Source organism: Procambarus clarkii, chromosome 38 (genome assembly GCF_040958095.1).
Source record: "Procambarus clarkii isolate CNS0578487 chromosome 38, FALCON_Pclarkii_2.0, whole genome shotgun sequence".
NCBI classification, from domain to species: domain Eukaryota; kingdom Metazoa; phylum Arthropoda; class Malacostraca; order Decapoda; family Cambaridae; genus Procambarus; species Procambarus clarkii.
Window position 1 is genome coordinate 40346904 of NC_091187.1, and position 16171 is coordinate 40363074.

At 39.0% G+C, this 16171-nt stretch overlaps 1 protein-coding gene across 1 annotated transcript in view; it reads right to left on the reverse strand.

Annotated features, from left to right (window-relative positions):
• Positions 1-16171, reverse strand: part of LOC138372433 (uncharacterized) — a 289657-nt gene that overhangs the window by 36458 nt on the left and 237028 nt on the right. The window contains exon 3 of the transcript XR_011230869.1: positions 578-647. The gene's annotated coding sequence lies outside the window, so the exon portion shown is untranslated. The remainder of the gene's footprint in view (positions 1-577; positions 648-16171) is intronic.

The window sequence follows — 16171 nt, forward strand, 5'->3', positions numbered from 1 at the left end:
CTGGGTGAGGTGGTATGGGTGAGCGTATAGGCCTCGCCATGGGAGGAGGCTGTATCTCATTTTCACTGTCCGTGCTACTATCATCGGTCAATTGTGTGTTTAGTCTTTATCAATGTCAGTCATCAAAATCACTTTCCTCACCATCAGAAAATAATTCACTGGTTATTTGCTCTTGGGCGAGTGATTACGTGGTGCGAGCCCGGGAAGCATTCGGCCGTGCGCTCGACATGGTGGCTGCTGGGTAACTGATGCCTCCCACGCGATGGTAGCGTCAGCTGGATTTTTTTTACAAAATGGCGTCTGTTTACTATAGCCCCTAAGCAGCGTATGGGAGCCCCCACTACCCCGCGGGGCCTTTCAAATCTTGCGTTGTACTCCAATGCATCATATGATGTGGAACGCAAGTTACTGCAAGTCACTCAACCCATCATATGATGTGTTGCGCACTTAAAGGGTTAATACACTCAGCATCACTAGTTAATGACAACATAATAAATATACTTACCATCACTAGTTAATGACAATATCATGATACACACACACACTGGTAGTACAGTAAGAATAAAATTGTCCTTACCATCATTAATGGGCAGAAGTTGTGTTTGCTATCGTCCTGGGTAGCCGAGCAGAGATGGAAGCAGTATTACCTATTAGGCAAAATAAAACAAATTTAAGGTTTCTATGACTAAATTTTTCCCACCAAAACATAGTAAATTTTTTGAAAAATTTAATAATTTTTTTAAGGTATTGTGCTTTGAGCAGAAGTAAGGAGGGCAGCCAGGAGTAAGGAGGGTGGGCCGGAGAAAGGAGGGTGGGCAGGAGTAAGGAGGGTGGGCAGGAGTAAGGAGGTATGCAGGAGTAAGGAGGGTGGGCAGGAGTAAGGAGGGTGGGCAGGAGTAAGGAGGAGGGGCAGAAGTAAGGAGGTTTGCCATGAGTAAGGAGGGTGGGCAGGAGTAAGGAGGGTGGGCAGGAGTAAGGAGGGTGGGCAGGAGAAAGGAGGGTGGGCAGGAGTAAGGAGGGTGGGCAGGAGAAAGGAGGGTGGGCAGGAGTAAGGAGGGTGGGCAGGAAAGTGGAAGTGGGTATGGGTGGGTTCTCGGCTGCCTCCCCCCTATCTCTAACAGCCTACGTAATACAAACCACATACATTAACCCTAAAGCTGCTACAGCCTGGGCTGTAAAAGCTGGGGCTGGGCAAAAAGTATTTGAATTATGTGAAAATTAATATTAAATGTTAAACAAATCTCCAACTTATTGGCTTAAGCATCATGAAAGTTTCATTCCAATAATTTCAGAAATGTATTTTAGACAATTTTTTTTAAAAAGGAGAACATTTTGTTGATAAGGAGAACAGCTCCTATTAACTGGAACTGAGGGATAATGCAGTAATAAAGAGATGCAAGCACTTGTCCAATGTACAAACAAGAAGAATAGTAGCAAGAAGTGTCCACAAAGTAAATATGCAGCTGGTGTCTGTATAGCATTGCCGAGTAATACATAATAATACCAATAATAATGAGTATGTTATCATGCTCTATTTTGTTATATATCATAAAAATGCATTGCCTAATGTTAATATCTGTTACTTTCTGCAATGTCCATTTTTTTTTTGTCTCCTTTGTTTATTATCTCCTTTTGAAGTAACCTCTACATCCTGGAGAGTGCATACCCATCCCTAACTATGTCAAGATAGAATGAAATTGGTCACCCAATAAATCAGTCACAACTGGCAGAACTTGGGACTTTGAATTTTTTTTTACCGAGTTTTTCACAGATTTCAAATTTTATTTTCTTTGTCTCTTTAGGCGGTTTTGATGATTAGGGACCAGATTAGAGCTTTATCACTTTTATAAAGTATACATTTTTATCCCCTAAATCATTTTAATTTTCCCTATATTTAGTTTTTTGAGGTTATTTTTTCTTAACATCATTTCAATACATATTGACCTACAACTTTCACATATTCGAGTACGAATGCCAAACAACGTTTATTAAAACATATAAGTAAATTAATGAATTAGAACTACCTTATTCATTGTTGATAACTTCAACTTCAATTATCTCAAACTTTGAGTCAGCTTCAAAAAATTCAGTTTCTGACTGATACCTGGTTGATGGGGTTCTGGGAGTTCTTCTACTCCCCAAGCCCGGCCCGAGGCCAGGCTTGACTTGTGAGTGTTTGATCCACCAGGCTGTTGCTTGGAGCGGCCCGCAGCCCACATATCCACCACCACCCGGACTGATTCTCACCATTTTTACAAATAACGTTCACAGCTGTCTGTTCTACAATCCTATTAGAATGGATTTTTCACAAACCCCTAAACGTTTGTAGTTATCAATTTTTTTCTAAATTTGGCGCATAATTCAAATGCCACATTGACGATTTTTTTTACAGTAAACTAAACTGAAAACATATATTCTAAATCTATGAAAATGAAGATCATATACTATTCTGAGAGCATAATAACACCAAATGAACAATTGGTGATAGTTTATATTTTTGCAGCTGATCTCAAAATCTGAAGTATTCAATATTCAATTTTATACAGTAATTATTTTTTATTTTCTTATTTTTCAAGTTACGTTTGTGATCATTTAGACAAAGTTGCAGGATTTGCTAGTATGCACAAAAAATTGAAAAGCGTTAGAGCAATTTTGAGAAATTGAACTTTGCCATCAGATCCTGTCGTATATGTATGCCATGCACAGCTTAAGGGTTAATACAGAACTATACTGTATAAAATGCATACAACTTCAAACTAAGAATATTTCACTAATTATAAAAATAATATTTTAAATAAAACAATTTATAACAGTCAATATGTACATCAAATTTTGAGTATGCCTATAAAATAAGCACAGGTCATATCAACACGTGGGGCCTGGATGAGATGACTGGCACCATGTGCTTCTCCTCTTCCTGGGGTAAAAATGTCGGGCTCGCACGCGAAGGATTTTCGTGATAAATTTGAACAATTTTTACTGTTTGAACTCATTTAATCTGACAAGATGTCTCAGAGCAGCATTCATGGTATTGAAGGTATAAAGCAAGAGAAAACATTTGTCAATTTATCAGAAAGTTGACTTGATAAGAGAAAGCAGAGCATGGATACTCTCTCACTCGACTCGCCCAAGAATTCAAAATTGGTAAAGCTACAGTTTGTGATATAAAAAAACAGAAGGATAATATTAAGAAATTCTTTGCTCAAACTGATGCAATAGGCAACAGGAAAACACTGAAGCCTGCTAAGTAAAGTATACGGATTTGGACTCGTCTTTATTTAAATGGTTTACACAGCATGGTGCGAAAGGAATTGCTGTTTCAGTTGATTCTATTAGAAATGCAGCTGAAAGACTTGCTGTAAAGTTAAACATAGACAATTTCAAGGCTAGCATTGAATGGGTATGTCGATTTAAAGAGAGGTATGACTCATTAACAAGAAAATTTGTGGCGAGGCATTAAGTGAAGATGTTGGAAGTGCTAATGCATATAAGCATAAACTTTCTCAGCACATGATATCTAATAATCTAAGCTAGTTTTAAGTGTACAATGCAGATGAAACAGGCTTTAACTGGAAATTGCCTTCAAAGAAACACTTTGGCCTTCAGGCTTGAGTAGAGTATTCCTGGTTGCAAGGTAAAGAAGGGAAAGAATTTCAGCATTATTGTGCTGTAACGCAGATGGCAGTCACCGAACAAAGTACGCAATTGTTGGGAAATCTGCCAACCCAAAAGCATTGAAAAACTGCATGAACAGACTACCTGTCATCTACAACACAAAAAATGCCTGGTTCGCACAGATTATTTTTGAGGATTGGTCCAGAATCACTTTTGTAAAGAAATAAAAAAGCAGCAGATGTAGAATTCAGAGTGTAGAATTCATCCTGCTGAGGTAAAGGCAATGCTGTTGAGAGATAATGCCCCAGCTCACCCCATTGCTAAATTAACATCACCTGATGGCAAAATAACATGTATGGCTTTACCACTAAACACTACATCTGTAATACAGCCCATGGATTAAGGGCTTATCAATGCTCTCAAAAGGCTTTATAAAAGAGCTATGAATTTAGACATTATGGAAGTTCTGCTCTCTGAGGAAGATGAGATTCTTAACCACTGCACTGCGCAACGAGCTTGTAGGCGCTCGACGGGTGGTGCGTAACGCACCTCAGGGATCTTACAGGTATAGCGTATGATTCAAAACTCCCACAGATACATGGGGGTCACATCAGCTTCCTCAGGGCTCTTGTAAACAGACGCCATTTAAAAAAAAATCGTGGGCAACATTCCCGGGTGTAAGAGCCTCAGTACTGAGTGAGCAACCAAGGCTGGCGCACACAACACGAGCTCACAGCACTGCTGTTCAGCTTGTGACCACAGCATTACCGAATAATGTCAAAATATATATATAACTGGTATTATTTAGACATGATAGTATTACAGAAGAGCCTGAGTGTGATAATGAATGTGTACAATGTTCAAATGTCAGTGAATCAATGCTCTTCAAGATGTTCACAGCTCTAGCCACAGCACCACAACATTATTTTGTCCATCTAGGAATCTTCAAACGACTTCATATGTTCCTTTACAAAATAAACGTGTGGTCAATTATTCATTTACAGGATTTAGTGACCAGGATTGTGGTGATAATTAGCACTGTGCGTAGTATTGTGGGAGGTGGAATTTTGGTGAGGGAGGGAGGGAATCGAAGTAGCGTGAGTGTGTGGCAGCCACTCTTGTTTTGCTCACCATACTAGCTTAGTGGTTCACTATGATGAAAACAAATGTAGATACTTATATACAGGGGTACCTCGGTTTAAGAGTTTAATCCGTTCCTGGAGACAGCTTGTAATCCAAAAACTCATAAACTAAAGCTAATTTCCCCATAAAAAATAATAGGAAATGAATTAATCCGTTCCTGACTACCCAAAAACCTCACTTCAAACTAAATTTTATACCTAATTCATCGAAATCTACACTACAAAACTATGTTCAAGTTATTACTTACCCTTGCTGATGACTGCTATTGGTGTATGGAAGATGGTGAGGAGGGGGGGGAGGAGGCGAGGAGTTACTGTTTGGAACAGGAGTCCCCTTCCATTATAACATCAGGCAGTGAGGACTTCTCTGGTGTGCACTCTCTGGCCCTTTTTGCCTGCATACCACTAGGACCTGCTTGTGGCTCACTGCTTGCTTGTCTTACTAAGAATCTGTCTAAAGACACTTTTTTTAACCTACATTTTAACACTTGTCTGTAGTAAGACATCACATTGTCATTTAAAAGGTCAATGCAACAGCCTGCTACAGCTTTATCTAGTTGAGTTTTTTCAACAAAACTTTGCAGTTCTTCACATACTTCACACATTTTCTTAATGAGGAAGGGACATCCTCTACTCACAACTATTTTCTTAAGTTGAACCTTACCACTGGCTTTCTTGGGACCCATTGCAAGATATATAATAACAACTTTTATGCTCAAATGGCCAAATATCCGACAGAACACTGTAAATCCTGGTGAAGAATTCAGGCGGGATAGTCACTGGGCACGAGGCATTGTAAACTGAGGGGCGATTGCAGTGCCACCACGCGCTAGGTCAGCCTGTACGAATATCATCACCCTCGTATTCCGAAGCAATGCTCGTATTCTGATGTAAATTTTCCGAACAAATCCTGCTCGTAATCCAAAAAACTCATAAACAAGGATGCTCGTAATACGAGGTCCCACTGTATAATGTGTGTGTGTATATAGTATAATAACAGCAACAGGAGTATGTTGGGAGGAGCCATTTTGGTGAGGGAGGTGGCGTCGTACTCGTAGCGTTGTAGTCTGCTGTGTGACTTGTCATGCAGTGTATGGTGGCCACTGTACTGTTTGGACACAATACCAGCTTAGTTGCATAGTTATGGTGAATAAAACATGTTGATATTTATACATAATGTGGGTAAATAATATAATAAAAACAATAACAGTATGGTGGGAGGAGGAATGTTGGCGAGTAAGGTGTTGGAGGAGTGAGGGAGGGCTGGCTGGGTGTGGCAGCTCAATCTTGTTTTTTTGGGCTCACCATACCAACTTAGTGGTTCGTTATGGTGAACACATATGTAGATGGGAATATACAATGTGTGAATATTGTGTAATAACAGCAAAAACACTGTTTGATTGATCGTAGCATATAATATATATGTCACATATATAAGCCCCATAATTTTGAGCAGAGCGATGAACCCCGAGCGCTCCATTGCCTAGTGCCCATAATTTTCTCAAATTACGGGCACTTGCACAAATTGCTCCATCACAGCTAAAGTATGTCATATACAATATTTATTTTTTTGGTTGCCCATGACCAGACTTTATTTTAACAATACAGTACAACCTCGATTCAACGTACCATATGGGACCAACTCCAGTTCGTTGGATTCGTTGCAAGAGGTGACCTTCAAGAGGCGTTTGTGTCAGTGCCTTTTTTTTCTTGTACACAATAAAAATGCATTATCATATTACATACTGTACCTATATATTACTTCTCTACTAAAAAATACTGTAATTCATAAATTTACCTTGTTATTGGAGTTATGTCCATGTTGAAGTTTCGTGAAGTTGTGAATGCTCTACAGTAAATACGTGCTGTAGTGCATTATGCCGTTAGCACTGTGTTGATAAAAAGTAGTTCTGCTGTATGTTGAGTACTACAATGCAGTTTATGAAAACTATTGTACACTAAAATTACTGCAACATTAATTTTAACACTGTGTACACACTTAAATTTAACACTTGTTCTAACTGTTCACGCCGCACACGATGTTTTTAGATGTTTGCATCAGCTTTGCTGGTGTTCGCTGCTGCTCTGGGTTCAGCTGCTTCTGAGCTGGTGCTGGCTGCTGTTGTACCAGTGCTGGACACAACTGTGCTCGTGCTGGGTACGGCTGTTCTCGTGCTGGGTACGACTGTTCTTGTGCTGGGTTCGGCTGTTCTCGTGCTGGGAACGGCTGTTCTCGTGCTGGGAACAGCTGTTCTCTTGCTGGGTTCAGGTGTTCTTGTGCTTGGTACGGCTGTTCTCGTACTTGGTATGGCTGTTCTCTTGCTAAGTACGGCTGTTCTCGTGATGGGTAAGGCTGTTCTGGTGCTTGGTACGGCTGTTCTTGTGTTGGGTACAGCTGTGGGATATTTAGGGCTTGAATCTGATTATTTAAATATTAATGTAGTAAATTAAATTACGAAGGACCACCCGCTTTTATAGTAAAGAGGGAAACTGAGAATTTCTGATCATTAGATAATTCCTAGATGAACCAGTAACTATGGATAAAAATACCAGAAAATATGATCATAGAAATAATTAATGGGCTGTATAATTAAATGAATCAAACCCTCAAGCACCTACATTGGGGGGTTAATACTGGAGGTAAGTACGTCCAGGAATTAGTGTGGTTCGTTCACTAATTCAATTAATAATAATCTAATCCTATAAAAATTATATTGAAACTGATATCATTACTATAAATAGGAACATAGATTATGAGCATAGTAATGAGAGTTACAGTAAACCACATATTAATCCTGAGGAATTCTGCACATAAGAAATTGCAATAGAATCATGAAAGAAAATAAATCTTAGCTTAATGACGATTCCTTTAGACAAGCCATGGAAGTTCCTCTTATTCTCTGGACTCGGTCGGCTGACGAATGAGACGGATTAACATGGGAGAAGGCGGCATGGAGAATTCTTCTCTCGTGCTGCAAGACAAATATTTACAGTAGCAACTAATTTAACTACTGAATCTATATATTCAAGAAATTGAGAATTACAGGTGACAAAATTTAATCACCTGTTATTAGATGTTATCGTGCGTCATAACGGTCAATCACCCAGCTACTACTAAACTCTTTACCCGATGCATCACATAAAGGAATATACTTAGCTGTGGGGCACTGTATAAGTTTTAAGATTGCCGTGCTTTGCGTCCCCAGGCTCCGGCTAGGCCTATCTTGGATAGTGGCGCGCTTCGCTGGCTGGTCACGTGTCGTCAAGAACCAGGTTAAAAGGCTCCTTATTTGACACCAGCACTAGCTGAAGATATTATCTGCAAGGTTATTCACGCCTCACAGTGGCGACTTTCATCTGAGGATGGATAACGTCTGCCCTAGTGGCTGGGCAATGGCGTCTCCTTGTCAGTACGGTATGCGCAGGTCTGCCTCTGAGCAGCTCTCCACGTGTACTGAGTTGGTCCTCTTCAACCCACGCCGCGTCGCGCGTTCATAAAACAAATTATGTCACGAACATTAATATTTCTCACATTTACGCTTGAAACGTTGAAGACTGGACGGGTTTATTATTTAGAGGAGGAAATTATTATTATTTACCAATTCAAGAATAGTAAATATATAAGGGAGAGGAATTAATGTCTCCCCATGGCATTCACTGGTGACGTTAGCTTTATTACGAGATAAACGCTATGACTCCAACGCTCTATTCGGCTTTTAGTTGGAGGTCAATTCATCTGCAATTAGTTATCATACAGAATGCCTTAGTTATAGAGAATCAAATTTAATTCTCACATACATTGGATATAATGTGTTTACTGTAAGGAAATCTGACGCAATACTGGCGTCAGGTGACGTGAGAATTCTAGCCTACTGTACAGATGGAATTATTAGTACATGAGAATTCTACGTGTTGTTAATTTTACTTACTACAATAATTAGTATAGTTAGTAATAAGTAATGAGAATACAACAGTGTTGTATTCGGTGTTGGAAATATCCAACATAACTCCGGGGGGAGGATTCTAGGGTTGTAGTGTACTGTGTTGTACTGACCTATCCCGAAGTGATATTAAGATTAGTACATTAGTATGTTAATATGTTAGTATGTTAGTACACACATAACGAACGTCCCGGATTTATCAAGGACTTACAAGAACTTGAGTCTTGCTATTTACATGTCAAATGAAACATGTTGCTTATAGCCTACACAATATTTATAGATTTTAACTCTCCCAATTTAAACTAACAGAATCTACGGTGATGCGATATCCTGGGTCATAGTGACATGTAATGTTTTGTTACGGGATATCACATCGCAGCATCATCATAGTTGTCTAAGTGGGATGTGAAAGAAATTACTCTTGATCAGAGTTGTAATAGGCTTGCAGTTTCCCTTAGTGGAAACATGCACGAAATATTGAAACATTAAATGATTAAGTTATCGGTAATCAGGAACACTCTAAAGCTCACAATGAACTCAACAACTAGGGTCGCAGTGACATGTAATGGTGTATTACGTAGCTGCTGAATCGTAGGTAAACTCAGAATAAGTTCCTAAGAACTGATAACACTATTGTATGATTATACAGTAAAGTATTATTAGTCATTTAAGATTAAGGAGACTATGACACTACAGTAAGGTCACTGTCTAGGGTCGCTGTGACTTGTAACTATTGAGTTACTAGACAATAACATCACGCAGCATCACGATCACCTCAAATTCAAATGAGGAAATTGAATTTAATGTGCACTGCTGTGCAGTAGTCATTCTGACTGATGGTACAATTAATTTGCTAACTAGCTAAAATAATAGAAAAGTAGAGAACTGAAAAGTTTATTCATTAAAATCAAGGAAAATTCTGAGTCGACAGTGAGATTAGTAGCCTAGTCATTCTGACTTATGAGCTAATTAAATGGCAGCTCATAGGCTTGACACTGTAAACTGTTTAGTACGAAATCACCTTTACATGAATTTGAGTTTATTAAATCAGTCTCTATAAGTATAGTCAACTGTAATTAATGGTGAGTACAGATTAGGCTAGTACTCAGTTGACACTACTAAAGTCCCTAAACTTACCTAAATAAATGGTTTGAATTTCTAACCTACCTAAGTAAGAGACTAAGCTAATTGTGAGCAAAAATGTACTCGAATTAACATTGTGAGCAGTATTGAGCTCATTAACAAGTCGAGCTATATTGAACTCGTGAACATGGTGAGCTACAGTGAGCTCGTTAACAGTGTTGACAGGGTGAGCTGCAGTGAGCTCGTTAACATGGTGAGCTACAGTGAGCTCGTCAACAGTGTTGACAGGGTGAGCTGCAGTGAGCTCGTTAGCAGTGCTAACAGGGTGAGTTACAGTGAACTCGTCAACAGTGTTGACAGGGTGAGCTACAGTGAGCTCGTTAGCAGTGCTAACAGGGTGAGTTACAGTGAACTCGTCAACAGTGTTGACAGGGTGAGCTACAGTGAGCTCGTTAGCAGTGCTAACAGGGTGAGTTACAGTGAACTCGTCAACAGTGTTGACAGGGTGAGCTACAGTGAGCTCGTTAGCAGTGCTAACAGGGTGAGTTCAGTGAACTCGAATTAACGAGGTGGAGTTTTGCATCATTCAATTATCATGGCGAGCAATATTAAGCTCGTACGCATGGGAAACAAGCACTCATATTATTACGTTAATTCTAAGGGGGAGCTATATTAAGCTCAGGAAGCATGTTAATTAACAATGCTAATGTTTAACGATAATGCATTAAACATATTAGTTCTCTGTAAATTCACTTACATATTAGTAAGTTTGCAAGTTTGTTCGTGCTGCGTTCCTACACTAAATAAGCAGAAACGAAAGAAAAAACAACTCAAACAATTAATGCAAGTATTTATCACTAACTCTTAGTGCAGAAAACATGGTATTAAGAAGGTTTTCTTGGCAAACCTTTAAGCGCAAGTATAGTGGACCAGTGGTCCTAGTGAATTTATTACTAAATTCAGAAAATGCCAGTGGCATTGAGTGCTAGATTCTCTTGCCTAACATTATTAATTACCTAGGGAGTACCAGATTCTCTAGCCCAACATTACAATTTAACTAGGAAGACTGAGTGTGGTCAATTACTACTTGTCGAGAATAATTCTAGGTCTGCAGTGAATTCAATGGCTTGGTCGCTGTGACTTGTACTTGTTTGAGTACGGACCATTGGTTTTCACTGAGAGCTATGAAACATCTTGGCGAGTATCAATTGCACTACATTCAATCTGAGTTTATTACTCAGCTGTGTTTCTCCTTTTAACTTGCTGCTGGAGAATTGATTTACTGCTGACTAATTTATTATTGTTGGCAGGTTTAGGCTTGTTCACATTCAGAACTTTACCAGTAAGTAAGTAGCCTCCTGCAGATTGGAGCATATTCATTCCCAGTCGTTTAACATGTCCAGTTATGAACTGGTAATAGTAGTCGGCCCCTACTAGCACATCTATATTGTTAAGGCGGTCAGACGTTAACTTGTTGTCAGCCAAATTAATTTCACGTTCCTGCAGGAAGTGAGCTGTGTACCCCAGACTCTTAATATTTAAGTCTAAAGGTATTTGATCTACAACAATGGCTTGGACAGCCTTGGCATGACTACCTAGTCGTACAAGCGGTTGAAGTACTGAGTATTCATGGGTTCCTCGATTTATCATGGACCCTGACAAGTTTAATTTTACCTATCCTATTGGTTGTAAATTAAGTGCCTCTGCTGCCCTTTGAGTAATGAAAGTTCTCTGGGAACCTTGATCAAATAGTCCACATATGGTGATCTTGGCTCCTCTGTTCTTCACTTGAAGTTGGGCAGTAGGCAAAGCAGCATCCACTTGAGATGCTTGTGAAGTTACGCTGTACACATCTCGCACCTTGCAGCACTGTACTGGTGTAGAATCTCTACGTCCTGTTCTAGGATTGACATAATTAGTCCTAACTAATTTGCACAGTGCAACATGATGCTTGCCCCTTCTACACCTATTGCAGGTGTTCAGTGGGGTGTCACAGCTGTTAACATTATGTGGTTTGAGACACCTAGTACATTTGTGTAACTGTTTGAGTCGTCTGACTCTTGTGTCTCTATTAGGATAATTAGTACATTTGTACAGAGAATGTTTTTGATTGCAAAACAAGCACATTCCCCATCCTACAGATCGTTTAGGGGTTACCGGTTTAGGTAAAACAGTATTTGCAGGTTGTGATGGGTTTGCTACTTGCATTTGCTTGTTATTTATTCTCTTGTGAGTACTTGGTGTACTCTGGGGAACCATTAACAGGCTCTTGGGAGTGCTCTTTGGACTATTAGGTCTCTTAGGAGCACCTGTGGGACTCTTAGGTCTCACTGATGAATCAGTATTTGACTGATTGTTGTTACATGGATTATTAGCACCTTTGTTACCTAGTGACAGTGTCACTTTAGGAGTTTCAGGCAAGGAAACTGATGTAGGTACAGTTTTGGTGCATTCAGATTTAGCATTAATTGCTTGGTCTGCTGTATGATTGCTCATATTGTGCAAACCTGTATATATATCCTGCATTGACAGGGTATTACCATTCTGGCATACATATAGTTTATTAAGTGTGTCACCAGACAATTTTCTCTGGATGATAATTTTAGTCATCCACTCAGTAGTTGGGTGATCCACCTCTTTACTGAAAGAATTTAGCAGTGACTCAAGCTGAAAACTAAAGGTTTGTAAAGAGTCAACTGATTGCTCTGGTGAAGATAAATTTAATAATTGGTGCACAAGGTTTATAATAGTCTTCTCATTGTTAGCACTTACTTTAGAAGGCTGTAGGGAGCAATTGTGACCATTACTTGTGTTGCTTAAGGCTTCTTGCTTAGCCTCAGCTTTGACTACAGCTTCGGCTGCTGCTGCAGCATTAGCTTTATCATTTTCTGGTTCAGATTCACTGATCATTGCAGCTTCACTTGTTTCATCTGCAGCTTCACTTGTTTCTCTGGGTTCTGGTGATAAGCTAGTTAATTCAGTAGCATTATGTATTGAACTTATAGAATCTAGGGAACACTGAGAAGAGTGGTCTGAAATTTGAACAGACTCTGTAAACAAATCATCACATGAAGATGTATTAGATGAGAGGTTAGAAAATGAAGGTTGAACTTCAGTTGTTGATCCTGTATAGTGATCAGCATTGATTAGAGGATTCTCCTCGTCTTGAGTTAGTTCAGGTATTTCATCTGAACTGAGTGTTAACCTGGATACAGGTCTATTAATGATCTGATCCACCCACTCGGGAATATCTTGTCTCGCAAGCACCTCCTTATATCGGTCTAACCTGGTTTGAACAGAATGTTCATAGTTATGGAGATCAGATTCTGTTAGCCGTAAGTGGTCTGAGACAGTATGACCGACTTGGAGTAAATTCCTGTGGGACTCGATTACAGTCTTTACATGATCATATTTTTGGATGGCGTACCTTATGTAACTTGCTAGTCTATAGACGTCACCTGGGTCAGTTTCGACACAGAAATGACATTTCATAAGCAGTTTTCCTAAGGGACGTTGAAGAGCTGTCAAGAATCTTGCATTCCTTTCTAAAGGATTCATTCTTGCGGTAAATTGAGCCTGATAGGGCTTATGTAGCTAGTGGTATAGCTATAGTCTGCTCCTTGATGCAGAGCAGGTATAATTATTGACAGCCTGATAGGGCTTATGTAGCTAGTGGTATAGCTATGGTGTCTGCTCCTTGATGTAGAGCAGGTATAAGTATTGACAGCCTGATAGGGCTTATGTAGCTAGTGGTATAGCTATGGTGTCTGCTCCTTGATGTAGAGCAGGTATAAGTATTGACAGCCTAATATTTCTTGAGGCTGGTTGTAATTTACCTCATTTAGAGGTTAGCTACCTACCTAATAATAAGCAACTAAGATTTGAGTGGTACCTTGGTCTCACTACAGGTGTTCCTCAGCTTAGCTCTTCTAAATCAGCCTCGGATGGGTAGCAGACTTACAGTAACACTCAAAGACATACATAGAAATATGCAATAAAATAATTACACAATAAATGGTTAATCCCACCCTTGATAGGGTCAGCACAAAAGAATAATATATGTCACTAACTAGCTCAAGCCTAGTCGTGAGAATTTCTACTTGAGAAACTATAACTATATTTAGTCTGTGCTTGTGCCAAATTCAACACAATCACAGCCTAAATTGCTACCTACCTAAGGTTGGCAAAGATTATATTATGGTGCAGTAATGTGCAAATAATTGTGCTGTGTTTTTGTTTTTTTGTATTTTATATAATATACACTTGTATAATTATGTGTATAAGAAATTAAATGAACACAAAGGAATTAATTGTGTTTGGCAAGTATTCTACTGCCGTAAATATTATCTAACTCCTAAATGTACTCCTAATTGTGGAACAAATTATTATCAGGGTTAGTAATGATTAACTAGTATGAGATCCGTAATTTATATTAGTATACTGGATCCCTAAATGTTAATGATCCACTGACTTGAGTGAATCAGTAATTATAACATGGATTCAGGCTATAATGGACGGTCTGCTGACAGCCATATATTGAAACATTTATATAGCCTAAATGGTTAACACTTAATTGGTGTTAGTGATTAATATAAGGTAATGAGCTGTTGATCTTGGTGACCTAAAGATTCTACTTCAGTATGAAGTGTAGGTCTAAATGTTGTGGGTAATTGTGACCCACTAAAGCTATGTATAAGGTAGCTGTTAGTGTGATCTAGGCTAACTGGTGTGTTACACTGTTAGTTGACACAATTAATTAAATAGTTAGTCTAGCTTCTATCACACAAGGATTAGTTATTAATGGTTAATATTTTAATTATAAATTTAATGCCTATCCGGTTCGAAGGACCATAATGTGGGATATTTGGGGCTTGAATCTGATTATTTAAATATTAATGTAGTAAATTAAATTACGAAGGACCACCCGCTTTTATAGTAAAGAGGGAAACTGAGAATTTCTGATCATTAGATAATTCCTAGATGAACCAGTAACTAAGGATAAAAATACTAGAAAATATGATCATAGAAATAATTAATGGGCTGTATAATTAAATGAATCAAACCCTCAAGCACCTACATTGGGGGATTATTACTGGAGGTAAGTACGTCCAGGAATTAGTGTGGTTCGTTCACTAATTCAATTAATAATAATCTAATCCTATAAAAATTATATTGAAACTGATATCATTACTATAAATAGGAACATAGACTATGAGCATAGTTATGAGAGTTACAGTAAACCACATATTAATCCTGAGGAATTCTGCACATAAGAAATTGCAATAGAATCATGAAAGAAAATAAATCTTAGCTTAATGACGATTCCTTTAGACAAGCCATGGAAGTTCCTCTTATTCTCTGGACTCGGTCGGCTGACGAATGAGACGGATTAACATGGGAGAAGGCGGCATGGAGAATTCTTCTTTCGTGCTGCAAGACAAATATTTACAGTAGCAACTAATTTAACTACTGAATCTATATATTCAAGAAATTGAGAATTACAGGTGACAAAATTTAATCACCTGTTATTAGATGTTATCGTGCGTCATAACGGTCAATCACCCAGCTACTACTAAACTCTTTACCCGATGCATAACATAAAGGAATATACTTAGCTGTGGGGCACTGTATAAGTTTTAAGATTGCCGTGCTTCGCGTCCCCAGGCTCCGGCTAGGCCTATCCTGGATAGTGGCACGCTTCGCTGGCTGGTCACGTGTCGTCAAGAACCAGGTTAAAAGGCTCCTTATTTGACACCAGCACTAGCTGAAGATATTATCTGCAAGGTTATTCATGCCTCACAGTGGCGACTTTCATCTGAGGATGGATAACGTCTGCCCTAGTGGCTGGGCAATGGCGTCTCCTTGTCAGTACGGTATGCGCAGGTCTGCCTCTGAGCGGCTCTCCACGTGTACTGAGTTGGTCCTCTTCAACCCACGCCGCGTCGCGCGTTCATAAAACAAATTATGTCACGAACATTAATATTTCTCGCATTTACGCTTGAAACGTTGAAGACTGGACGGGTTTATTATTTAGAGGAGGAAATTATTATTATTTACCAATTCAAGAATAGTAAATATATAAGGGAGAGGAATTAATGTCTCCCCATGGCATTCACTGGTGACGTTAGCTTTATTACGAGATAAACGCTATGACTCCAACGCTCTATTCGGCTTTTAGTTGGAGGTCAATTCATCTGCAATTAGTTATCATACAGAATGCCTTAGTTATAGAGAATCGAATTTAATTCTCACATACATTGGATATAATGTGTTTACTGTAAGGAAATCTGACGCAATACTGGCGTCAGGTGACGTGAGAATTCTAGCCTACTGTACAGATGGAATTATTAGTACATGAGAATTCTACGTGTTGTTAATTTTACTTACTAC